The sequence below is a fragment of the Podarcis vaucheri genome (genome assembly GCF_965113315.1).
Source record: "Podarcis vaucheri genome assembly, chromosome: 12".
In the NCBI taxonomy this organism is placed as follows: domain Eukaryota; kingdom Metazoa; phylum Chordata; class Lepidosauria; order Squamata; family Lacertidae; genus Podarcis; species Podarcis vaucheri.
The window spans coordinates 25156854-25182414 of record NC_138750.1 but is presented as its reverse complement, the minus strand read 5'-3'; the positions used below and the strand labels follow the sequence as shown (position 1 = coordinate 25182414).

The following is a 25561-nucleotide window of genomic DNA, read 5'->3' as shown; positions in this document are numbered from 1 at the left end:
AATACCTCTTACAGCACACAGAAGTACAGTTTATATATGACTATAAAGTTAGTTGTGACCCATAAATAGTAGAGAGATATACATCTTGGATATAGCTACTCAGTTCACTTTAAGAAAAATGCCTTGTTCTGCTAGTAGCACCAAATGAAAGTCGACTCGTATAGAAAGTAGTAATTTTCCTTGTTTCTTCCATATTGAACAACAATGTTCCACCATTTGAACATGTGCATTGAAATGTAGGTTTGCTGTGTACAGAAGGCGTCTCTATTAGGTGCTAAGAATGCAGACTATTTGTATGCAATGAAAAAAAAATCTGAATTATAAACTGTTGTCGTGAGTTGGTGGGCTGGTGATATGGAAGAGAACAAAGGGGGAGTCTAGATTTCAGAAGTCAAATTTAAATATTATACCATGTCTACAGTGGAGTTGTATATTTAAAAACTAGAAATATTTTCCAGTGGAGGCATTGTCTCCCAAGCGAGTGCTTTGATAGCTATATTGGAGGAGGCACACAAAGAAGGGCCTCAGAAGACGATGGCAGGGTCTGGTTCGGTTTGTGTGGCGAGAGATGTTCCTGTCTCTTTATAATGAAATGTATAGCTCCAGTTCTTTGTTTCAATTCCATATTGAGTCTCTGCAGGGACTGAAAATGAATGAAACATGCATTTTCACCAGTTATAAATACCATTTTCTTAACCACAGAATTAAACAGCAACTGCCAAGTAGTTTTTGGTTTTTTTTTTTTTTTTTGCAAAGGTTCTAAAGCTATGATTTATACTCAAAACATTTCATAGAAACATTAACACACATTTCAAAATGCCAACATAAATCCTCTATAGAATTGTGGTTCTGTGTGTTTTACTAAGGTTACTACACCATATATTTAAAGCACTCTTATACCACTTCAGCAGCCATGGATTCCTCCAAAGAATCCTGGGAACTGTAGATTGTTAACAGTGACCACACACCTAAAATCCCCAGTACCCTTAACAAACTACAGTTCCCAGGATATTTTGTGGGAAGCCATGACTTTTAAAGTGGTACAAGGGTGCTTTAAACGTACCATTCCTTTCAAAGGGACCTGCACAGAACAGCTGCACTACCCCTAAGTCTACAATTGTGAACAACATTTAGCCTAGTGGGTAGTCCAGCTAAGAATGCTTAGGATTTGGCAATAAGGTTGATCATTTATTCCCACAGAATAATCCATGTGACCTCACAGTGGTGCAAGCACTGCTGTATTCCATGTCTGATTTCTAATTTCTGATATAGATTGTAGAAAATCCTGTCTTTTTCCATTGCAAAGGCCTGAATGATTCTTGAGTTCTCTCTCTATTCTACTTTTCGATCATTCAGCCGCAAGCTTTGCCCTGTGATAGTGCTGTACCAAGGGGTCAGGGCAGAAAGAAATTTCTCAAAAAGTTTCCAGACAGATCTGCAGCGCTGAGCAAATTATATCAGGGGCAAAGATTTTGTTATGAAAATTGGTGCAATTTGATGATGCACAGGAGAAGGAGTAAACATTTTTAATGATAGTAGTTAGCTCTAAGTGCAGAGCAGGCTGAGGAATTCGGCAGAGATTAAAGAAGATTTATCTGTCTGCCGTTTGGAAAGAGCTCTGTATATCTCACAGTATTTTATGTATCCAAAAATATTTTTAAGTGTTTGCTGAGATGGCAGCTAAGTCAACATTGACCACACAGGTGTTGTATATGAGGGTGTGTGTGTGTGTGTGTGTGAGAGAGAGAGAGAGAGAGAGAGAGAGAGTGATGCCCCTCTAACCGCTTGTGTTGTCAATACCACCGAATCTTTTCATAACTAGGAGGTGTTCAGAAGAACTGAGGCTACGTACAGATCAGTAGCTCGAAAAGCAACAAGGTCATTTCCCTTGCTGCATTTCCAGTCACTTTCTTACGTTGCTGTAGACGCTAGAGAGGGGAAGGGGATGTCTTCACCCAATGAGCATTCACGGAAGCTGTCATCTGTGCATATGCATCAGTTGCCTGAACTGTACACATCTCAGCTAAACCGCAGAAACGTTTCCCAAGAAGCTGTAGGATACCTGTGGATTATGGCTAATGCCATGTTGTATTCAGCTTCAAACACCAATGGTGGGAGCATGCTAGAGCTGCAATAAATGGTCATCAGAGGCAGGTTTAGGGCAGCACTGGTTCCCCTGCACTGGGTGCTGAGCTGAGGAGCCTCCATAGGGTGCCGCAACTATAATGTAGTACAGTGGTACCTTGGTTTACAAACTCAATCCGTTCCGGAAGTCCGTTCTTAAACCAAAGCGTTCTTAAACCAAGGTGTGCTTTCCCATAGCAGCGGGGAGCAGGGGACTCAATTTACAAATGGAACACACTCAACAGGAAGCAAAACATGTTCTGCTTCCAAGGCAAGGATCACAAACCAAAACACCTACTTCCGGGTTTGCAGCGTTCTTAATCCAAGTTGTTCATAAACTGAGCTGTTCTTAAACCAAGGTACCACTGTATATGTGCAGAACAGAAGACAAGAGGTGGAAGACACACCAAAATTTGGGCACCACTGAAATTTAAAGACCAAAGTTTGTCTCTGGGGTAATGTGCACATAGTCTTAGTTTATTCCTTTTAGCCTGCTGCTTTCTCAGGAAGTCCAGCCTTACACCAGGTGGGACCATTTTGAAACTAGCCCAGGGTTGTCTACTATGTGTGGCTTTGCTGAGTCTCCAGCAGAGATGCCAGCTGCCTAGTCACCTGCTATTTAACCCTTTTTTAACTGGAAATGCCGAACGTGAATTTGAACCCTTCTGCCTGCAGAGCATGTGCTCTGCCACTGAGCGATGGTCACCCACTAAGTCACAAGAGTGTCTTGCATTAGATCAGACCAATGGTCAGTCCATCCCCTGAAATGATAGTGAATGATAACAGGCAGTCTTGTCTGTTGGTCATGTGACCTTTTAGGCTTTGCCAGGGTAACTTGATTCTGAAATGTGATGTGCATGTGATAAAATGATGCCATGTTCATGAAAGATTAGGTCACAATAGATTTGTTCACATTTGAGATGCTACTGGTCCCCACCCCCACCTACTACAATAGATGAAGAGGGCTAGTCTGCTGGCTGATTAAATATTTTGCTTAAAATGATACATGGATGAGGTCCATATGCAGAAGAGTCCATTTCCCGTTTTTTCTTCTTCAGAAAATTCATTTGATTTTTTGCCTGCTTCTGTCACTCCTTCATTAGAATTAATTGCTCATTTCAGTTAAAGACCCTGGATGTTTTCACACATGCAGACTTCACAAAAATGCAGATCATTTGGCAGAAACAAAGTTTGAACTGTCATGAGAATGCCGATACTGAGAATACTTAATGCTCATTCATACAGGCATGATGTGTTTCAGAATGGCTGCCATAATTTTGAGGTTATGATTCAGAAGTGGCTAACAGTAACATCTGACCTGAATTCCAGCTTTTTCGAATATAATCAGCTAATTCTTATCAACCTTTGATTTGTAGATCTCAAAAAAGTGAAGCTCTCTGGCTTTCATGCCTTGCCCATCACAAGCATTTTGGAGAGCTTACGTTGCACGATTACAGAGTCATATTTTGAAATGTTTTGCATCTAGCCATAAAGAGAGAAGTCTTAATGAGCTCTTGGTCACATGAGCAGTTTTGCACTAGATGTTTGGATTATCTCTGCCACTTTTAATCAAGCTTTTATTAGGATAGAAGTGGTACATTCAAGTTCTCCTTAACTTACATGTAGCTGGTCTTCCTATTATTATTATTATTATTATTATTATTATTATTATTATTATGACCTGTTGACACAAAGTTATGTGTCCTGGACCCAGAGGGACAAGGAGAAAGTCACATGCTTTAGGACACAGTCATAAAGGCCAGGAGTAACTCTATCCAACTCTACTATCTCCCTGCCCTTAAAGAGTCATTTTCACGACATGCCTGAACTGCAGAGAAGCTTTTAGCTAGTGCTGATGCAGAAGTGCCGGTGGCAATGACAGCACAGGCAGAAGAAAGGGGGTTAAGGTGTTTACTACAGTAAGTTTTGTTTGGCATTTGCTCTATGTATCAAGAAGCCAAACTAGCCTTGCCGGAATAAAGGTTAAAACCGAACTTAGGATCACTTTGTTTCTCTAAGGCAAGAGTGGGTGCTTGGTCGGTAGGCTACTATAAAGTATCTTTCAGATTAAAAATGGATGCAGTTGTTGTTGTTTTCTAATATTACACATTTCACTAAGCACAAGTCTTTTCCCCATGTCCGTTTGTGAATTAAAAGCGGCTCTTTGAGAAGACTGAGCGCATCTGAATTTGAAGTAAATGTGGATTTTGTGACATGAATAGGCATTATTTGAAGAGAGAAAGTGAGCAGGACAGCTCTGGCTAGGACACAAGGCCTATTTTGGAAAATGGCTAATGATCTTCTGTCATGGACTGATTTCGTTCTCGCTCTCTCTTTCTCTGCAAAACAACTGTTGGGGATGTCCCCAAAAATCTGGCTAAAGACTGGCTAGCTGGCAAGTAAGGTAAAGCAGAAGCACATGTGTGCCAGACTTTTATAATTGTATTGTGCCACTCCTGGTCCATCTGCAGAATAATGCTGCACCTGTCAGTTGCTTTACTTGGGAGGGGAAAGGATAGGGGGGGGGGAATCTGTCTCTGTTTTTTCTCCCTCCGGTATGCTCTTTTCTCCCTAAACTACCCCATTCTATTCAATTCTACTTTTGTGATGCTGATGTACAAAACAAAACATAGCGGAATAATTTAAATCACATCCCTGGAGCTGGTTGTCTGTGGAAGGATTCACGTTGTGAAATTTCTCCTGTTCTTGTCCTCCTTCTTGAGAAGTTTCTGTCAGTGCTTTTTTCTTAAAAAAATGTTTAGGGGTACTCTCATTTTCCTACTCATATTGAAATACTGCCCCTAAATGAGGCATTCGCAAAATGTTTAGGGGTACCCCCAGAAAAAAAGCACTGGCTTCTAATCTCATTAATAAATTAAACTCTCAAATCCTAGCTGTTTAGAAATAAATATGATTAGGAAATTGATGTACATATCCTGTGTACCCTCCACTTAGAACAGTGTTGGGCAACCTATAGCCCTAAGGACACCTGCGGTCCTTAGCTCAAATTGTGCAGGTGATGCAGAGGCGGAAAGAGGGAAAGGCAGTGACAGCAAGAAAAAAGGAGCAACAGCAAAAGATAAAATTGCTGCAAGCACGACCTTTTTTGTGAACTGTACACAGCTGATGAAAGCTTTGGCGAAACCTTTGTTAAAATGGCTTCTGTAATTCTATCATCACCACTGGTTCCTTGCTTTTATTCCCACAAAGAAAATCTTTTTAGCAGGTAATATTTACAGATAATCATATGTTTACAGAATTACCTGTATCCTTTAAATACAAGTGTGTCAAAAAGCATAGCACAGTTTTCAACACAATGCAGTTATACAACTCTCTGGTTACTGTATGTAGGCACTTATAGTGACTCAATTACAACCCACCTGCTCCAAAAAGCCGCGCAATGTAAAAAGCCACTCAGAACTAGAAAATGCATAAAATTAATTCTGACAGGCAACTATATATGGCGGAAGATTTTTCACCAAGACTGGCTCCACCCAGTTTTGACTCCAGGCATGACCCCTTGTGAGGCCGCCTCTGCCTACCACTGGTAGGTAACACAAATGTAATGTCCTCCAGATGTCATGGACTGCAACTCCCATCAACCTCAACCAGTGTAGCTGGTCAGATATGATAGGAGTTGTAGTCTACACCTTGTTGAGGACACCGTGTCGACTACTCCTGATCAAGGCGAACACAGAAGAATTACCCTTGTTAACTCTACTTAAGTTGTATTGTGTTATAGAAATATATTTCTTTCCAGGCTATATTACGGTATATAACATTAGATGAAGTAGGTTATTGCTTATGAAAGCTCAGACCAGAAGAAATCAATGTTACATCTGTTTTTGTATCGACAAACTTCACTTACCCAAATGTCACCCTTCTTAGACTACTGTCAGCTTCCCCACCCACTTCAATTCAAACCAGGTATCCTTGGAGTCCCTTATTCTTTCCTGGAGAAATCTGTGACTCTGCTTATCATTAAGGCTTTTTCTTCTTCTGCACATACCGTTCCTTTTTCTCTACACTGCCCCTCATGGTTTCCCCACTATACTCCTTTTCTCTATTCTGTAGGTGAATGTCTCCCTACTATGGTTCACCAACGAGCCTCCATAGCTTTGAATCCATAGCTTTGAACCTTCCAAAGATGCTCTCCTAATGTGCTATGGGAGGGGAGAAGCTATTCCACTGGCCTCAGCATGTGCTCTCTCTCTCTCTCCCTGATATGGTGTTACCTGTATGTCCTCAGGGGCCATTGCACCATTACTTCTTTCATGCTTGCTTGTACTGTACTGTACTCAATTCCACTTGGGCCAAAAGTACCAGTGTTGATCACTACTCCTATCTTACTAAAGGTTCCACATCATTTAGATTGTCCCAGACTCTTGGTTTGCCCATAACTTGAGATGTATCTGCAAGCCACTTGAGCTTTTTCCCAGCACTTGCTTTAGGGATATCAATAGGAATACACTTGAGTGACAAGTATATACTGTAGAACTGTTCATGTAAAGTTCTCCGATCCCAGCTTTCTTCTGAGAGCTGCTGAAGAGTTGTCCATAACCCTTCATTTTTTATTATTCAATGCAATAGAGAGAGGCCTAGGAATGTCCCATAGAGAGCTAGCTCAATACCTCAGCCGCCTTCTGTACTTATGTTCTCATTAGCTTCTACACACACATTACAGAGAACTGGGTAGAGTGCTTAAGCTGGATAGGTGATTTTCATATGTGTTGTGGGTCACCGTTATGCTGTGATAGTAACAGGGCTAGCATACCTCTTTAATTACCATGAAGTCAGATTGTTGCAGTTCAGGAGGTAGCTATTGTAAGAATATCATGTCAATAATGCATGCTGTGAAAACAATATGTGGTGATGATAAAAGCAACTCTTCAGATGACATGGTGATGACAGAACTGTCTGGATATAACATGTTGTTTTCAAAAATGATACATCATAAGCATAAATAATATAGCTCAACTCTATTTTTTTATCATCTGTGTGAAATAAAATGTAATTATCACAGATTTTTAGGTACCAGGTGGCTGGGATTTTCTATTTTACCAGGTGGTACTAGTGGATGTTTTCTGATCTTATATTCATCTATTTAAGTAAAAAAATTATGCTGTACCTCTGCAGGATTTTAACAAAGCCTGGTCTCTTTATGATGCTGCCTTTAGCTACTGTACCATGTTCAAGACCTTGTTATTGACATACAAAGCCCGGAACAACTCCTGACCTGGTTACCTGAAATATTGTCTGCCCATATCTAGACCTCTTAGATCACATAGAACATCTGAGGAGAACTTATTATCAGAGGATGCCTCATGGACCATTTGACAGTGACTCAGAAACAGACCTTTTCTCTTGCCACCCTGTACTTCGGAATGCTCTTCCTTCTGTGTCCAGGATGCTTCTTCCACTAATTGTTTTACACATCTTTTATTCTCCCAGGCTTTCTCTTACCATTGAATTTTGTAATCAAAGCTGGACCCCGCATTGATAATTTGGACTTTTTTTATTTGTTTTATCTGTTTTATAATGATGTGGGGATTAACATGTTTTGTAGGTCCCTTGCAGATTTTTCTTTCATCCCAACTGGGTTAGAAATGTTCTTAAGTAAATAAATACAAATAGGTTTTGTGCATTCCATATGTCACTACAGCATTCTGCATCCACAAAGATATCCGCAAATGGTTATCAGCATAGTCTTGACTCAGAATCCAAAACATTGTGGTACTCTTAGTTTAGCTCTGCACAAACAAAGGCTCAACGCACCGAGAGTCCAAGAGGATAACTAACTAACTGTGTCCCGCCCCCCTTTCTGATCACCTTGAGCCTGTAATGCTGGATGGGTTGTCGCCAATGTTTGTCTTTCTCAGAATACAGCCATTGACAATAATAGACATGACTCACTAAGGTTTCATCATTTCAGTGGGTCTGCTCTGAGTACAACCTAGCTGAATACTGTATATCCTGGAACCCAGATTCTGCCACCTGGAATGGCTGCTAGGTGATGGGGATGGATGTGGAGATAGAATCGAAAGGTTTAGATGTTGTTTTCACAAACATTTTACTATTTATAACTGTCCACACACATGGACGGTGCAGCATTGGATGAGGAGGGGACTGGATAAGTGCATCCTGTTCACTCAGGTGCTGATCTGCTATTCTGTGAATGAGCAGTGAAGCAAACTTACCTGCCAGGGAGAAAAAGTACAATGCTACATGCTTCTCACTTTTCCAAGCAGTGCTACAGTCCCAGCTGTAGGGTTTCATGTCAGTGCTGTCATAATATCTGCCTTATTTTAAAATCTATAAAAGCAGAGCCTAGTGCAGGGATATGTACTCCTATAAGAAGGTGAAACAGCCAATATCAGATCCCCAGGGAGCAACTTGAATAGCCTCAAGATTCTAGCTAACTTTGACCTCTCTCTCTCTCTCTCTCCTCTATTCTGTCTCATATGGCAGATCATTTGTCTCCGTTCCCCCAGTAGACAAATTGTCCATTCAACAAACCACCCATAAGCATAAAGAAACAGGAACCTCTTTTTACCAGGTCTACGATCAGTCCTTCAAATAGTCTTCCATGATGAGTTGGCTTGCGGCTGTGACCAGTTAGCCACACATTGCAAAAGTATTTCCTAGTACCAATGTCACTTGTCAATATTCCTCACTGCTTGAGGAAGGCCAAATGTGGGGTGTTAGCCCTCACAGCAATCACTTTTTAAAACAAATTCTGCACCATAACCATGAACAGAATAGCCAACGATCTGAATGTTGGGCTGCATCAAACAGCCCCAAATATATATATATATTCCATGGGAATTAAGTGTAGGTAAAAAATTGCAGAAAACTGGCATAGTAAGAGGGAAGCGCTCTGATCACATAAATGGTTGTCTACATTGCATGACCAGGCAGCAACAGCCTCAGCCCCCAGGAATCATAAAGAAGGAATAAATACTCTGACAACGTTATATGGAATTAAAATTAGGCCACAACTTTATTAAACTTCCGAATGTAGGAAGACCTTGGTTTAGGCCTTGGGCGTGTATCCCTCCCAGCCCCCCCAGCCAGGGGGAACTGGGGCTCATCAGGGTAAATGGGATATGGGGGTGCTCTGCGAGACGTAAGTGTAGCAGGCAGCCAAGCCCATATCCTCATACACTGACGACTTTTCAGTGTATGGCCAGTGACACCCATATATATAACCCCTTTAAGAGGGGCATCCTGGAATCGCCGCTGCAGGGGGGTGAGTCACCACTTCAGGCCTCCCCCCCCCCCCCATATAGGGAAGAAAAGACTGAAGGATTCCACCAAGGCCATAGCCGCCAAAGTTGTGACAAATTGCTACAGGGAAGACAAAACCTGCTAATGCAGGAAAAATTCTTCCCAGTCCTTCAACAGCAACCAGTCAAAGATCGTAGCAGTGCTCGCTAAACAGGAAGAAAAAGTTAATCCGCAAACAAGAAACATTAAACAAAGGGAGGGTAGGGAGGGTGAATCTCCAGAGCCGACTGCCTGGCTATTGTCGGCTCCACCCCCTATTTATAAATGGGGCTGGCCCCACCTCCCAGCAAGAAACTTGATTACTGAGGCTGGGCGTGAACCTCCAAAAATTAACACTGAGGGGCAAGCCAGCTCCTGTTCCAGCTCCACAATGTAAAGTGTGAGTGCTCATTACAAAAAGTAAATCAGGAAATGCTGAGGAATAGATCAAATTAGAAAAGAAAAGTTTATCTCTCAGTTAAAAATATCTCTGGTTCTATATAAATCAAAACACACCACAAAATAGTGGCAGGCTTCTGACCAGCTCAGTCGCCAAGTCTAGGCAGCTCCATCTAAACCCATTCTCATATCCCCTTGAAAACCCTTTGTTCTGGGTTCTCAGTTTACGATAAATAATGGAGTTTTCTGTGACTTCTAATGACAACGTGTCAGCTTCTACCTGCTCAGTGCTTAGCCTATGTATTTCTGAGAATTTGACTTTTTAAATCAGATCCGCCCAAACCGCTGGCAGTTGTGTTGCGCTTAGCATATTGTTATGTGTTTGGAGTGTTAAACTGGGTGCCAGACACTTCTAATCTCTGGATCCACCAAGTGTTAAAATCTAACCAAGCCAAGCTAGCTTCCCGTGCTGTGATGGTGGGCTTGGTGGAGATGGCAAATGGGTGGGGCCCCCTCCCTCAACAGAAAACGTTGAGAGCAGAGTTTGGCAGTGATGAGACCTAAAGCATCAAGCTTGAGAGAGAGTCAGAACAACATTTGAGAGCAATGTTTGATTTCTGTTTAAGTGCAAGGCTGTGGCTATGGGAGAAACAAGACCCCTTGGGGATGTTAATGCTGCGAAGCCCCTCATCTAGGCTCAGGTTGTGTATATGTGTAAATAAACCACATATTGTAAAGACAGCACAGTCTCTCCTGTGCCTCATTTTCAAAAGGAAACACAAATCCTGGGTAAGCACCTGGAACCCCTGGAATCTCGAACCATTTGCAGATTGGGGTGCCAGGCAACAATGTATTTACAGTGTGCAGCTGTAAAACAATTGGAATGCTTCTTACCAAATAGGTTCCTTATTACAGATGGAAAGTTATATTTTTGTTTGTTTGTGCCGGAGAGAAAGAGAGAGAGAGAGAGAGATCCAGTGCCCTTTAGTTTTATGTTTAAAAGATGGAGGCCCTTCAGACGAATGCAAAATGGAGATAAATACTGTGCCTTTAAAGACCATTTCTGAGCTTTTCATATAACCTATCGGGCTCTTGGTCCATTATAACATTTAATCTGCATCACATCTCGCTTCCTAATCGTTACTTTTTGTTCCAATTGTGAGCTGAGGGGGTGGGAGAGAGATGAAAATCTCAGTTAAGCGCCAGTAAAACAAGTTTGCTCTACAGCTGGCGAGCCCTGAACACACGTTAGCAGTGCCTTATGGCAGTATTCAATCAAATGAGTCCATAAACTAAAAGTAATCACCCTAATACTAATACCTATTATTCTTCATTGTTACTGGTCGCTATGGTGCTGCATTTGACTGTGAAGAATTCACCGCCATTACTACCCTCTGTCTGTCTGAGCACTGAGCATCTCTTTTCTCTCTCTCTCTCTCTCTCTCTCTTCCACCCGCCCTCCTGAAATGTGATCTAATTGCAGAATCCACACCTGTTCTACAGTTCAATAGAAGCTGCTTTTGATGAAGGCAGACTTTCAAGCACATATACACACACACATCCGTGCACGCGCGTGAACACACACACAACAACAACAACAACAACAACAGCCACAGTCACTAAGGTCTTCAGACACAGGAAAAATATATAGCATGGGCTGATCAGAAAATAATATTGTGCAGTGCGTGTGCGGGGGGGGGGGGAGAGAAGCCTGTGTTTTGTGGTCATTGGAAGATTGCTGATGGGTGCATAAATAAAGCATGCTGGAACATCTGTTCTTTGTTGTGCATTCAGCTTTTTAATGTCTTCAAAGAGCAGCTCTGACGCATCACTGACTACCACTCCCCATTCTAGCAACATTTTACCAGAAAATAATAAACCTTCCTGGTGGGGTGCAAAGAGCCAAGGCATTCGGGCAATGCCATTAATTTGGAAATATTTCTTCTTTCTGGGATTTTAAATTCTCTTTCCCTTGAACGCAGTTCAATTTTGGGATGCAGGCTGGCATCCCTATCTGTCTGTGTAGTAAATCAGCCTGAATAGTCTCTTCCAACCTTTCTCTTCTTTTTTAAAAAAGATTTTTTTAAAAAGAAAGAAAGAAATGAGCCACCAAGTTAAAGTTTACAGACATTTCCCCCTCTGATCTTCATTATGTTTATTCCAAAAATCCTACTCTCCCAAAAAAGAATTGTTTTATTTCTCTTCTTCTAAAATGCTATCGTATTTATTTCTACCGATAAAATTTAGAGGCAGCAGAGACCACCTGACAGTTTAACAATATTGGCTGGTTATTCTGATGGAGTGTACGAGGCAGGAAAAGATTAAAAAATGGGGGAGCCCTAGACTGAGGGAAAGCAGCTTGAATTCTAAAATAAAAATTTAGCAGCATGAATTTCTCTCGCCATAGGCAATGAGGCTACTATGAATTTCAGATGCATCTCCTGAGCTGTCAATGATGTGGAAAGCTGAGATTGCCACAAATCTTTGTAATGCCAATGTGATTTGATGTAATTGCAATTGAAGGTATAGCGACATAAAATGGCAGCTGAGAGCAAGCTGTTTATGTATGTACAGTATACAGAGATGCATTTGTCCTGCTCGCTAGGATCATGAGGCAGATTGCTTTGTAACATTTTCCTCGCTCCCTTTCTCTCTCTCCTTGGGTCACAGCTTAAAGGTATTGAAATACCAATTAGATACTAGTAGGCCATATCTCTGTAGACTTTTGCAATGCCGTGTAAAGCAGAACCTTGTCTCTCTGATGCTATGGGCTATTTATGCAAGGGTTTTCTTTAAGGTATTTTGGAGACACCCCCTCCCCTGCCATTCTTCTTCTGATGCACATGTGATCTATACATGGAACCAGGTCCCAAACATGCTGGCTGCTAGAGCAGGGATGGCCAATGTGGTACCCTCCAGTTTTTGTGGGACTACAACTCCCATCATTCCTCCCAAATTGGCCATGCATCTGGAGGGCACCACACAGACTACCCCTGTACTAAAAGAAGATGACTATGGCAACCTGGGTATAATAATAATAATAATAATAATAATAATAATAATAATAATACTGACTCTTCCACAGAGTGAAGCCACAGCATGGCCATTTGGGCATGACTTGAGGTAGACAATATTTTCTCTACAAGCTTCATCGTCGAGAAGCCTACCCAACATGAGGCCCATCTTTCAAAAATGGAGACCCTAAATTGTTCGTTTTACTCATGGCAATCACTGAGACTGTCTCTTTACCTATGATCACAGTAATGCAACAAATCTGAGATGACTCTAATACAATACTTCTGAAGATGGGACTTAATGAAGAAGTGTTCATTTTAGCTAGAGTTAGTGCCCTGATCCCATATCTTTGCAACAAGCAATATATATTTTGTCCATTCACACTTTCTAGTATATTCTAAGGACTACTAGTAAGGAGGTGGGTTTAAAAGCATGTTCATAACCAAGGTGTTGAAAAAGAGAAGCTAGGTAGAGAATAAGGTAAAGGGACCCCTGACGATTAGGTCCAGTCGTGGCCGACTCTGGGGTTGCGGTGCTCATCTCGCTTTATTGGTCGAGGGAGCCAGCGTACAACTTCCGGGTCATGTGGCCAGTATGACTAAGCCACTTCTGGAAAACCAGAGCAGCGCATGGAAACGCCGTTTACCTTCTCGCCAGAGTGGTACCTATTTATCTACTTGCACTTTGATGGCAGGGACCGAGCAATGGGAGCTCACCCCGTCGCGGGGATTTGAACCGCTGACCTTCCAATCGTCAAGCCCTAGGCTCTGTGGTTTAACCCACAGCGCCACCCGCGTCCCTAGGTAGAGAATAGGGTCATGCTTTTATTGTGTACTTGAATACCAGCTACTAGAACATCTGTTATGGGGTGTGGTCTTCAGGAACCACTCCATGTTGTTTTGTTATGTAAAGTGGTGCTGAAAATCTCTTTCTTCATTGAACAAAAAGAGGCAGACAACATGATTCCATGCAAGCCTACCTCTTGCACATTGGCTCTAGCCTGCCCAGGAGCAGGACAGACAATACAATAGTATTTGTGAATTTTATTAAAAATACATATATTAAAATCATGTGGCTTGTTATGCATATATTCAGGCGAATGTCAGAGGGTAGTTTACATTACTCAACAGGAGTAAAGATGTCAAGATAGGGTCAATGATTAGCAAGGGGTTGCGTAGGCTTTTGTTGCCTTTCTTGGAGCAGAAATATCAACCTCTTTATTGTGTCTTAGATATGATAGTGGTCTGCAAGATAACTTCTGTCTGGTAAGAAATGCAGAGACCCTCACAAGCATTGCTACAATGACTTTCTTAATGTGGAATTCTTCACAGCTTTTTCTATATATGACAGCATCAGTCATACTGTGGAGAAACATGCTATTGATAACTACAGGAATATGTTTTGACTGTAACTTGACTGTAATTATGCAACCCCTTTTGTGGGAGTAATCCCATTAACATTAATGGGACAACTCAGCAGCATATGTGAGTTTCCACTTATGCCATGGTTGCACTTATGCCACTCTTTTTTGTATCAGAAATAGCCACTGTGTGATTGTCAGTGTTATTTGCAAATGAAGGGTTCCAACAAGGCTAAATGTCTCTTTTCACAAACCATTCCCCCCCCAAGTAAATGAAGAATCTTATTTTACTACTTTTTAAAAAGAATTTTTGACAGCCCCCCACCATACGACATTTGCTATGACTGAAGGGCTTGCAGAGCCACAATGCAGATGGCATATGTGTTCAGCACTGACCTTTGAGGAGACAAATTTAAAGCTTACCACCCAAGTGAAAATGGATTCAAGGGTTGTAATCAAGTTTTGTGCAGCTATTATAGATGGAAGCAGAGTGAGGACCAAACTAGAAAGTTCTTTTATAGTGTTGTTAGCAGTCAGACCTGGAGATTTCGAACATTTAATACTAGGTGTGAAAGGCCCAATTTACACTGGGACTGCAGCATATAGGGAGGGGAGATACAACTTTTTCTCTTGTCAGGGATAATCGTGATAAGAATCAACCTTTCACATGGCTATTGGCCTTCTCCCCAGGTCTCCTTTGTACTTAGGGGTTTTTTCTACTTCCACAGCTATATGCAATGTGGGGGTGTTCAGTTTCCACCAGGATTATGATTGGAGAAGAAAGGACAAAACCTTCCCTTCCCGTGCATTGCATTCACAATAAAACCCAACCCTTAGGTAATGGTGCAATAAAAGTCCTATCTAGGCTGTCCCTGATAAATTGCATTAACTAAATGACCTGGGGAAATTCCAGATGCCTGTCATGTCTGGGGATCTCAAGATGTGCCCCTGCGTCAGTGTGTGGGAGAAAGCAGCATCTGTTAAGGATGGGCATGGGTGGCAGCCTACAATTGCAGCATCACCCTGGGTAGGCCCTGCCTCTGGGACCTAATGAGCAGTATATTCTGTCTATGGGATGCAGGTGGCGCTGTGCTCTAAACCTCTAAGCCTCTTGGGCTTGCCGATCGGAAAGTTGGCGGTTTGAATCCCCATGACAGGGTGAGCTCCCGTTACCCTGTCCCAGCTCCTGCCAACCTAGTACTTCGAAAGCATGCCAGTGCAAGTAGATGGATAGGTGCCGCTGTGGTGGGAAGGTAAACAGTGTTTCCATGCACTCTGGCACTTGTCACGGTCCTCTGTGCACCAGAAGCAGTTTAGTCATGCTGGCCACATGACCCCAAAAGCTGTCTGTGGACAAACACCGGCTCCCTTGGCCTGCAAGTCAGATGAGCTCCGCAACCCCATAGTCACCTTTGGCTGAACTTAACCGTCCAGGGGTCCTTTACTTTCACTTTTTATATGCTGTCTCCTTGAAGTGGTACCTGGAGAGTGGACTGGAGGGGAGTTCTCTTCCCTCTGTTCTGCTCCTGGCTATAACCACAGCTCAGCACCCTTCCCAGGGCAACTTTGGCCACTTGGAAAGGTACCATAATTCAGGGGAGAACTATTATCTACACCCCTTTTCGTTTTCCAGTACTACTCAGCTCTTTGCGATCATTTCCACAGTTAAGGGGAGAACCAGAATATGGTCACCCTAGGAGCCAATGATGCCTTAACCAATGGTGCTGCTATGTCTGGCCCCCCTCAAGGAGCAGGAACTCACCCCTAGAACCATGGTGATCCACCTAGTAGTCACCTCATTATGTCCTAGATAAGAATATCAAAGCCAGTTAAGAAAGTGATGAAGCTAGGGTATCTGGTGGATGCAGCCCAGCCAGCCATGTTCCAGGTGAGAAGGGCAATCCTTCGCCGTTCTTTTCATTGTCATGCAGCTACTTTGCCAGCTACAAGATGAGTATGAGTTCTTCTAGGAGGTACTTGGTTCTTGTAGGAAGAAGGTCCATGTAATTGAGACTGCCACTCCTCTGTTGCAGGCAAGTGTGTTACTGTATTCAAACCTGACTCCTCTGGTTTTTGCCATGGCTCAGCAAAAGTAACTGGGCTGATCAATGCAGCGTGAGCTGCAAAGTGAGGGTCTCCAGCAAGCAGAGATCCTACTGCCCTACGGGGAGAGCCCTGCTCCCACTCTTTAAGCTCTCTCATTGAGAGCCTGGCTGATGTCGTAGCCATGCCCACTTCACTGTAGCAGTTATTCCCCACCTCATTATGTCTTTTTTCAGTAAAGCCCAGGGCTTCCTTGACCCATGCATCTTATTCAGGGGCTTCAAAGCTTGTACATGGTAGTCTCAGCAAACACAGTTGTCAGGAGACCAAGAACCTATTAGCTCCAGCACAAAATACACTATGCAAGATACACATAAGATGAGCTTAGTGTGCTGGTTAGGAACCATACTTGGCCTTTTCCTTAGCACTTATTTAGGGCTGAAGGTAGGGGAAATTACCACTGCATCCTGGACTGATACCTTAGACCAGGGCTTTGAGCCTTTGTGACATTCATGTACAGTCTAGGAACCACCAGGCATACTGGAGTGGGCAGGGACTCATGGGCCCATCTTCAATCATCTCTAGTATTTTCCCCCAGCCTCTTGCAACTAGATGGTTCTCCACTCACCAGACATCAGTTTGCTGGTGTCCTCCGCAGGTGCTTCTCAGGTTTGGTGTTTACGCCATGGAGTATCGAGCCCACTCATTTCAGATAGGGGCAGCCACAGCAATCCTAAGCACACCAAATAAAATTATTTGCACACTGCACTCAGTCTATATTTCCCAACCCAAACAGTTTCTGTTCAGGGCAGGCTCAAAGTTCTGCCATTTATGGCATACTCATCCATGTGCTGCAGCTGAGCAGGCTATTGTTGAATAAAAAAAAAATGCAGAGATGAGCAATCAGCCTCCACTAAAATCAATAGTACTTACTTCCAAGTAAATCCGTTTAGGATCTGTTAGGTAGGGTGCATAGCTTTGGCAATCCTCATTCCTTTTAATGAGGTTTGCATGGGTTGGTTTTTTGTTTTGTTTTTTAGTATATATTAAAAAATTGTCCTATCGAAATGAATGGAGGTTGTGCTGCCGAAATGCCTCGTTGATTGCATCCATGGTGCTCTTCCTAGGTCTAAACAATGCATAAGAAGAGAAGCAGATTAAAGAAAAGAGGGGGAAATGCTATATACACTAATCTAACACACAGCAAAGGCCACTTTACATTCCAAACCAGCACTGCTGGGTAAATTGTTCTACAGCTGGCAACTGTAACTGTTTCCAACAGAGTTTGAACACACTCATCTACTTTCATTATGCTGACATGACTGAAAATACCTCCAGCCAGACGTATTCGTAAGCCACAACTCTCTCTCTCCCTCTCTCTTAGTGTCAGTCTCTAGGAGCAAATATAGTGGGACCTCAAAACTGATGGAATGATGAAATGAGTATAATTTTTTAAGAGACTAAAGCCTCTGGATCTCTACTAGAAGGTGCCAATGTAGTGGAGACTTTGCAGTTCAGCAGAGATATAAATGGATGTTTTAGTGCAATACCTTGCAGAAGGTAGTAAATGCTTTTTATTTCTACAGAAGCAAATAACTTGATGCCAAGGTTAATAAATGGGGTGGGGTGGGGAAGAAGAGCACATACATTGCCGATGACTTATAATCTTACAAGTTGCAAAAGGAGTTCCCATTCAAGTGATGTGAATGCCACCCGAAGATGATTTAAGGTGCAGGCCTAATCCTAGTCCCTGCCTGCTGGGCCTAATGGAGTGCTAGAGCTACCACTGCATTGGAAACCCTCCTGAGCTTGCAAGTTTCAGTCTTGGAAAGCTTTTCCCTCCTCCAAAGCATGGGGATTGGAGAGTGCTAGCAAAACCATCCCCTCTGATTACAAACTAGACCTGCCAGTCACAATGGAGCTCTTCCCCCATGCCCTCTCCCCAATCTGGTACTTGCTCTCCCCCCACCGCACCACCCTGGCGTTATGGTAAACTTGGAGGCGGTTTGGCAAACTTAGAGATGACAGCTTTGCTTCTGACAAATGCAAAATATCTCTAAGGAACCCAGGACTCAGGTACATTAGTAAACAAAAAGTGTTTTATATGTGTTGTAACACTGTGACACCAGATGGCGCTGTGGAGTCCTGTCTTTTGCCAATCCGATTTCCCATAATAAAGTTTACAGCATGTTTTCCTGAAATGCTTTTTTTGATGTGTCTAGATCCAGTCCCAGCTTGCCTTGGGATTCATTTGAATCTGAGGCACACCTCTCTTAGAAATCACTAGCCCTGGCAGACCTTTCCTGCGCTTGCCTTAAAGGTAGTCATGCTAGCCTACTGCAGAAAAGAATTGTGTCTTCTGACTTCTGGAAGATTAACAAAGTTTCTCCTGTAGGGAAGTTGACCTAAGCTAATGGCTGTGTCCATAAGTTCTTCTTAGCATAACAGATAGCTTGAGGGGCAATTTCATCAGGTAAAATAATATGAAGATATCCCAGTGCCACATCCCAACCCCTATTCTGCCCCTTCTGACACAGGTATTTGCCTGTTATGGATCTCTGCCATCTCATCTAGCTTGGACCATATTAAGCTGTAGAAGTCAATTTCCCTGAAAGGCAAGGTTCTTCCTTCTCTCCACATCCTTAGGCTTGATGTCCACACATAGAATAGCAGACAAACTGTTTTTGGTATCTAAAGTACAGGTAGACATTACCTTCCCGTAACTTTCTTCAACAGCAATATCTGGAGAGCCATAGATCCTTCCACCCCCAGTCTGCAGCAATAAAGGAAAGAGCATCACTATTAAAGTTTTTACATGTCCCTTCACTCTTTATAATGCATGGGAACTGAATTAAGATAATTGTGTATCATGGAAACTGTGGGTCTGCTGTCAACACAGGTGCACTGCCTAACATTTTGTGGGGGGGTGTATGTAAGGGTGGGTGTTTTGCTGAGCTGTAAGAATGTTCATAGTAATGTATGACCTTTCTCTTCCTTGTGGGATGTCTATGGCCCACATGAATCCCAGAAGCTCAAATGAGATGGAATATTCCAAAGGTTTTATCCCATTTCACTTAAGATAAAAAGTGGGCTTTGAGAAAAGTGTCAGACATAAAGGTCAGTGCTTTAAGTGATCTATATATGCTAGGTCTGCTCCCTGCTGCTTTCACATTCAGTCTCCTGAGAGCTCTACCTAAATCATTCTGTCTCTTGCTATTTCTTAATAGCAATGTCTATCCAGTTTGCAAGCCTGAATGACACAGGACCACTGCAAGAGCACTTTCTATAGTGACTTGAGTCTATTTAATAGCAATTCTTGTCCCCATGGTAAGAACATGAGAACAGCATGGCTGGCTCAAACTGAAGGCCTTTCCAATCACCGTTGCCAAACAGATGCTTATGGGAACCCTATAAGTAGGACATGAGAGGACTAACACTTTCCTGTTCATGATCTGCAGGAACTGGAATACAGAGACAAGTTGCATTCATATGATACTGGAGGCAAGATGGTAATCATGACTTGCAGTCATTGATGGCCTGATTCTCCATGAATTTGTCTAATGTTTTTAAAGCCATCCAAATTGGTGACCATCACCACACCATTGTGGCGAAATTATTTACTTTATAGGTATTAAATCTCCCATGATTTAGCTTTATTGGATGACCCAGGGTTCTAGAATTACGAGAGAAAGTCTCTTAGTAATACTTTATTCACACCACACACAACTTTATAATATCCTTGTTTACTCACATTTATTTATTTATCATAATAAAAAGCATGAAGCATTGTAACCTTTCCTTATTAGGAAAGTTGCTCCAGCCCTTTGAGCGTTTGGGTTGTGCTTTTCAGCACCTTTTCTAGCTCTGTGATACATAGCTAGCTAGCTAGATAGATAGATAGATGCAGAAACTGTACGCAGAATTCCAAGTGTGGTTGCAGCAATTATAAATGAATTTTGATACGGACAGTTTATTTTTTTCCCCATCTTCCTCCATCCTTTTCCTAAGGACTCTTACATGGAATTTACCTTTTCCACACCTGCGACACAATGGATCAACATTTTCATTAAGCTATCCACTCAAACCCAGATCTCTTTCTTCATCCGTTACAACCAGTTCAGACCCCATTAGTGTAGTAGATGTGAAGTTGGGGCTTTTAACTCCACCGTGCATCACTTCTCGCTTCCTCATATTGAACTGCAATGTGCCTCCATTTACCCATTTTGGAGAGATCCTTTAGGAGCACCTCACAAATTCCTTTCTGTTTTTATCAGCCTGAATAATTTAGTATTATCATCAAACTTGGCCACCACGTTGCTCACTCCTATGACATTCATTTGCATAGTCACAAGCTGCCTGCTTCTGGAGTTCTAGAAATTGCCTAGAACTATAAACTTTTTGTTAATGGGTCAGTTTAAGGTAAGATAGTGCACATTATCTCTCTCAAAGGAAGGGGAAAGTATGATGGGAGTAACCATAACTCAGTGGTAGAAAACATGCTTGATGAGAGGTCCCATAGTCAATCTGTGGCAAATCCAGTTAAAAGGGTCTGAGGAGCAGGTGATCGGAATGAGCTTTGAGAACTGTGGCTTGTCAAGGGTAGACAACAGTGGGCTAGGTGAACAAATAGTCTAACCTGGTATAAGGAAGTCTCCTATGTTCTTAAATTTAACTAATTAATGCCTGCAAAGTGCTCTCAAATCTGCAGAATTGACGGTGCCTGCTTAAAGTTCAAAGCACAACAATTCTAATTAAGCAAATGGCTCTCTATCCTGCCATCTTAAAGCAAGAATGAAGATTATAGACAAAGGTACTTGCTTGTTGAATTTATCCATAACATAATGACTGGGGTAGTTTTTAGTGTCTGTGGATTATCAAGGCCAGTTTGATGCAGGAATGACTTGGACTGCTGCCCATGACCCTGTATTTTCAGAGGTTTTCATTGATTTGAAATACAAGAATTAGTATCTGGGTAAATGATTTAAAAATGTTTACGTACAGTAAGCCCACAACTTACATGCGTTTAACTTGTGTGCATTAAGCTTTATGCACTTGGCATTTTTTAAAAAAGGGGGAAAAAAGATTAAAAGGGGCGCCAAAAGTTGGTGGCTATTCCATCCGCCATTGCTCCTAATGTGTTTTGACTATATGCGATTTTGGCTTTAGGCACAATCCCCGGAACGTAACCCCTGCATAAATTGAGGGCTTACTGTACTTCACAGTGAAAAACTAGTATGGATAATGGGACATATTGTATTAATGTAATTTTGTGGGCTTTTTTCCTCCTGTAAGCAAAATCAAGTGCCAACCTAGGAGTGAGTAGGACTTCCCTGAGAAATAAAAAAATTCCTTCCAGTAGCACCTTAAAGACCAACTAAGTTAGTTCTTGGTATGAGCTTTCGTGTGCATGCACACTTCTTCAGATACACAGGTTGATGGACTTCCATTTCATGCGGCTCAATGTGGTGCCTTCCATGGTTCCAGTTACAGATAGGTAGCCGTGTTGGTCTGCCATAGTCAAAATAAAAAAATTCCTTCCAGTAGCACCTTATAGACCAACTAAGTTAGTTCTTGGTATGAGCTTTCGTGTGCATTTCTTGGTATGAGCTTTCGTGTGTATCTGAAGAAGTGTGCATGCACACGAAAGCTCATACCAAGAACTAACTTAGTTGGTCTTTAAGGTGCTACTGGAAGGAATTTTTTTATTTTGACTATGGCAGACCAACACGGCTACCTTCCCTGAGAAATGCAATTGAAACCAGTAGCAGGCAGAGGGTTGGGGCAGTTTTGCTCACTTGACTTCACGATAGAAGTAATGGCTGCTAGTTACTGAGGGCGGAGCAAGGCAGTGGGGAGCTGGGAGTAGGCACAGGGGCAGGAGCACCTATACTACATTAATCTGCATGCTGTCTTGCCCCTCCTTGCCCATCCCCAGGGACGGCTCATCATGTTTTGCAGCCTGAGGCAAAATGGGAAAGTGCTGTTCTGCTCCTACCAAAGCCTCCCTTGCCTGCAATGTGTGGCAGAGGCGGTACCAACAGGGGCACTGCCGCATGAGCTTCTGCCACCCAAGGCAGCTGCCTTAGCCTGTCTCATGGGCAAGCCGGCCCTGCCTTCCCTTCTTGGTAATAGGCAGCAGTTGGTGGTGTTGGGAAAACCATTTGAGCAGCACTTCCTTGTCTGCCCCTACACATCAAAGCTGTGTTGGATTTCAGTCATAACTTCTCATTATGAAGTTTTGTACCAGAGGAAATATCTGCGGCAAACAAACATCTGAGGCAAGATGGAGGGAGATGTGGTGATAGGCACAAAAACCATTCAACTCAAAAGATACATTGTTTCAGTTATTTATTTATTATGACATATCATAGGGCAATGTGATATTTCACGCTCCTTAGATACCAGTGTACTAGGAAAAGCTGCTGAACAGAACAGAATAGCGTACAACAGGATACTTAGCAGCAGTGCAATTTTGCCCTACAACAGAAATAAAGTTTACAACTTCTATAAAAATTGGAGAAATAACACCTGCAAAGCAACTGTGAGAAGCACAGAAATGTGAATATAATCTATGTATAGTTAATCCAGCTATAATCCTGCAATCCATTTTTTGAGGAGATTGATGACTTGAAAGAAAAGTTTATACTTTATAAACGTGATTTTAATTATCCACTTAGAAACCTTAATTCTGGGAGCTAGTTAATGAATGATACATGTGACTGGTTAGAGAGATTTTTGTCTGCCCCCCCCACCTCATATCACAGCACAGAATACATATTGTCAAGTAGTCAATGGCTTTTCAAATTTTGGGGGTGGGGGGCTTTTTCACATTTAAAATGGACCAATCTTGTTAAACCCTTTTTAGAGAGAATAGAATAGAATAGAGGCCTAAATTTCATTGTGCTTTTTCCTCTTTTCCACTGCTTGCTTCAGATATGGGGCACTATTTAACAGAGCAGAACAACAGGGTTCCCAAAACACTTCATAAGAGTCCAGGCACAGAAGAAATTAAATGAACCAGATAAAAATCTGTCTGCCCTTTTCACAGCTAGGACAGGTCATAAGAATGCAATTATTTAGTGAGATTGTGATGAGACAAAATTAAATACAAACTTTAAACACAGCTAGGAGCTCTTCCTGTTGCCTTAAAAATGCCTTGGGCAAAGACAGTACAGCTCAGGAAGGAAAATGTTGAGCGATTGCTAAAATAATGTAACTGTGCTAGCAGCTTTTTCCTTTAGAAAGCAAGTATCTTCCTTACTTGGATTCCTACTGAAATTAAAAGAACAACAATGCTTTATCTCCCCAAGTCACTTCTCCCTTTGTGTTGTGTGCATTTTTGTTGTCAGAATCAAGTGAAAATAGTTAAATTGTGACTACACAATCAAAAGATGTGTCTTGATGCCGGAGTCATCAGTTTCAGAAAGTATCCTTGGCTGTTCCGTAGAGCAGGGTCTTCTCTGTTATGGCACCCACTGTTTGTGGTTCTCCCTTCCACCAGCAGATCAGGCTTGCACTAGATTCAGGTAGGTAGCCATGTTGGTCTGATGCAGTCAAAATATATAAAAATTTTTAAAAAATTGTCCAGTAGTACCTTAAAGGTAAAGGTTAAGGGACCCCTGACCGTTAAGTCCAGTCGCAGACGACTCTGGGGTTGTGGCGTTCATCTTGCTTTACTGGCTGGGGGAGCTGGTGTTTTCCGTAGACAGCTTCCAGTTCATGTGGCCAGCATGACTAAGCTGCTTCTGGCGAATCAGAGCAGCACACGGAAACACTGTTTACCTTCCTGCCGGAGCGGTACCTGTTTATCTACTTTCACTTTGACATGCTTTCGAACTGCTAGGTTGGCAGGAGCTGGGACCAAACAACAGGAGCTCACTCCGTCGCAGGGATTTGAAACGCCGACCTTCTGATCAGCAAGCCCAAGGCTCAGTGGTTTAGACCACAGCACCACCCACGTCCCCCAGCAGCACCTTAGAGACCAACTAAGTTTGTTCTGAGTATAAGCTTTCATGTGCATGCACAGTTATTCAGATACAGTGAAACAGAAGTCACCAGACCCTTATGTATAGTGGGAGGGTGGGGTGGTGTTTTTCTCAGGAGGGTAGTAGGAGATGGGTGATTGACTCAATGGGTATGGGAAACCTGTTGACGACTGTTAACAACTGCAATTAGTCCTACAGGAAAAAGCAAGGGATAGTATGCATATGTAATGAGACAGGAATCCAATATCTCTATTAAGACCAGGTCTCTCCATAGTTTTCAGTTTAGTGATAAGTTGTAATTCAGCAACTTCTCTTTCAAGTCTGTTTTAGAAATTCTTTTGTAATAAGACAGCTGCTTTGACATCCTGTACTGAATGTCCTGGGAGACTTAAGTGTTCTCCTACTGGCTTCTCTGTCTTGTGATTTCTGATGTCAGATTTATGTCCATTTATCCTTTGGCGTACGGTTTGGCCTGTTTGTCCAATAATGCCAGCAGTGCCCTTCAACTCTCTATGCACACGAAAGCTTATACCAAGAACAGGCTTGCACTGTTATCTTCCATTAGCAACTAATAAAAAAAAATGAATGAATAAATAAATAAATAAATAAACAAAGGTCCATTTATTTAATTAACTATCTATAGGATTCGGTGATCTCTTTGTCATGTTAATCAAAAGCTTCCTGTTAGAAATGTAATCTTGTTGAATTTATTATTTTTAAGGGAAATTAGTTTATCTTTTGGAATTTTAATTACTTAATTTATAAGGCAAATTTCAATAAAGAAGATCTAGAATTAGCTAGAAATCATTTAAACCAATTACTTGGTCCCTTTAAATAGGAGAGTGGAAATGATACAGATGTGATATCTTGCTGAGTTGCTACATGGACCAAACATTTGTTTGTGTGATGTGCTCCAGTCTTTGTTGAATATCTTTGTCAGTCTGTACCCATCTCGTGCCTTGGAAATGCATGTCACAAACAGGACTTCATGGCAGGATTTCTGGACTTCGGATATATCACATCCTGTACCAATGAAATGCAAGTTTACTGTCATCTGTCATCACTTGCCAATGTCTATTAGACATATGCATTTCTTGGGGAGACCACCTGATCATGTTTGCACTTAAAAATAAAAATCACAATTGCAAATTATATATTGGATTCCTTAAGCACCAACAATCAGTCAGCCTATTCCTTCCCTTCACTGTTATTTTAGCTCCAGGCCCCACTTTCCCCACTAAGTTTTGGAACAGAGATATTTACAGAACTCCTACTCACATCATTTAAAAATTGTCCCAGCACGACTTGTCCGTGTGCACAAGCTGCTGGGGGGCGGGGGCGGGGGGGGGCTCTCATAAAATGCCTATCA

General features: G+C 42.1%; 1 long non-coding RNA gene across 2 annotated transcripts in view; it reads left to right on the top strand.

The window, feature by feature from the left end:
* LOC309515591 overlaps positions 1-25561 on the top strand; it is a 190279-nt gene that overhangs the window by 117144 nt on the left and 47574 nt on the right. The gene's annotated exons all lie outside the window — the stretch shown is intronic.